This window comes from Glycine max, chromosome 12, assembly GCF_000004515.6.
Source record: "Glycine max cultivar Williams 82 chromosome 12, Glycine_max_v4.0, whole genome shotgun sequence".
NCBI lineage: Eukaryota > Viridiplantae > Streptophyta > Magnoliopsida > Fabales > Fabaceae > Glycine > Glycine max.
Window position 1 is genome coordinate 32,738,386 of NC_038248.2, and position 2,379 is coordinate 32,740,764.

At 38.9% G+C, this 2,379-nt stretch overlaps 1 non-coding gene across 1 annotated transcript; it reads right to left on the reverse strand.

Annotated features, from left to right (window-relative positions):
- Nucleotides 1-1,654: 1,654 nt before the first annotated feature.
- Nucleotides 1,655-1,761, reverse strand: LOC112998636 (small nucleolar RNA R71). Its single transcript, XR_003263730.1, has one exon. It is a non-coding gene; the product is annotated as a small nucleolar RNA R71 (small nucleolar RNA).
- Nucleotides 1,762-2,379: the final 618 nt, after the last annotated feature.

The window sequence follows — 2,379 nt, forward strand, 5'->3', positions numbered from 1 at the left end:
TAGGATAAGAAACTTGCTTGTGAATCAAGGGGAAGCAACATATTTTAATTCTGATAATTTCTAATTCAATTTTACTCGCTGTTAAATTTACAAAAGCAAACAACCCCCCCCCCCCAATTTGTTACTATTTCCTACTATCTGCTATGAACATTTGGTGTATCATTGCTCGTTGGGAAACGACCTAGGATCACTTCCTAGTTACTACATTTTAATATTTATTTGATTCGGGTACGACCTCAATCAAATTTGGCACCGTTGCCGGGGAGCAAGTTCCAAAGGTTCATAATAGCTAGTGTCGTGTTAGTGTTTAATTCTTTCATGTTTTATGTTTAATTGTTAGTGTTGTGTTAGTGTGTGTGTTAGTGTTGTTTAGTGTCTTGGTATTTTGTTTAGTGTGTGTTCCGTTTTAGTTTTTCTGTTAAGTGCTTCCCCTGTTTCAGTTTTGGGTGTTTTTCTGTGAATAGTGTTTTGCGACGGAGTTAGCGACCACTTTTGCTTGCGGCAAAAGAGAGTAGTAGTGGAAATCATGTAGCGACGGATTTTAGCGACCACCCTTGCTGAATTATGTGGGATTTTTTGTTTTAGTAGCTAGAGTTGTTATTTTTGGCTGATTTTTTTTGTGGTAACTTATTTTAATCTATATTTTGTGGGAAAAATAGCTAGAGCCTTTAGTTTGGTCAGATTTAAAAGTTCCAAAAAAGTAGCAAATTTGATTTTTGTCAAAACTTCAAATGGCCATAACTTTTGCTCCGGTTATCAGAATTGCAATTATTATATATGTATTTGGGGTAGAAAAAAATTTCCAACATTGTGGAAGCCTTCAATAGGCCAGCTGAGGTCTCCATCATCCAAAAAAAAGTGATTCTGTCAAAAGTTTTTTATTTTTCAAGTTTTATTCTCTTATTTTTCTTAACTTATCATTTTTAGCTTATATAGTTACACTTCGAATTTTCATTTGAAATTTTTTGTGCTATCTTATCATCATTTTATAAGGTTGCTCACAAAATTTCAAGTCATTTGGATATCATTTAATGATAGTTGTAGTTCAAACCTACACTGTTACTTGCATAAGAAGGCAACTAATTGTGCATGCTGAATTTAGTGTATGACTAGAGGAAATCCATCTGACTTACAACCCTTTGATCCTGAGATAGATAGGACATTTCATAGATTAGTTAGACATCATTTAGTACCTTTTGAGCATCCTGAGCATTCTGTTATTGGTGATTTTGAGCATTATAGTTTTGAGCATTCTGATTTTGAATATTCTGAGAACATGGCACACCCTCCACCCTGTGAGAGGACTCTAAGGGAATTGGCTACACCTGATTTCACCTATGAAATCTTATGCATCCAATACCCTGATGAGGATGTCCCATATGTTCTTAAAACTGGACTGATCCATTTGCTTCCAAAGTTTCATGACCTTGCAGGTGAAGACCCACACAAGCATCTGAAAGAATTCCATATTGTCTGCTCCACCATGAAACCACCAAAAGTCCAGGAGGATCACAAATTTCTGAAGGCCTTTCCTCATTCTTTAGAGGGAGTAGCAAAGGACTGGCTATATTACCTTGCTCCAAGGTCCATCACGAGCTGGGATGACCTCAGGAGAGTATTCTTAGAAAAAAATTTCCCTACTTCCAGGACCACGACCATCAAAAAAGATATTTCAGGCATTAGACAACTCAGTGGAGAGAGCCTATATGAATATTGGGAGAGATTTAAAAAATTATGTGCTAGTTGCCCTCACCACCAGATTTCAGAGCAGCCCCTTCTCCAATATTTTTATGATGGACTCAGCAACATGGAAATAAGTATGATAGATGCTGCCAGTGGTGGAGCCCTTGGAGACATGACCCCTGCTGAAGCCAGAAATTTAATTGAGAAGCTGGCTTCCAACTCCCAGCAATTTAGTGCCAGAAATGATGCTATTGTCATTAGAGGAGTGCATGAAGTAGCCACGAATTCATCTTCATCAGGTGAGACTAAGAAGCTTGAAGGTTAACTAGATGCCTTGGTTAACCTGGTAACCCAACTGACCATGAATCAAAAATCTGCACCTGTCGCCAGAGTCTGTGGTTTATGCTCCTCTGCCGACCACCACACAGACCTTTGCCCTTCGGTGCAACAATCAGAAGCAATTGAACAGCCTGAAGCTTATGCTGCAAACATCTACAACAGACCTCCTCAACCTCAGCAGCAAAATCAGCCACAACAGAATAACTATGACCTCTCCAGCAACAGGTACAATCCCGGATGGAGGAATCATCCCAACCTTAGATGGTCGAATCCTTCACAACAGCAGCAACAACAACAACCTTATTTTCAAAATGCTGGTGGCCCAAGCAAACCATACGTTCCTCCACCAATCCAGTA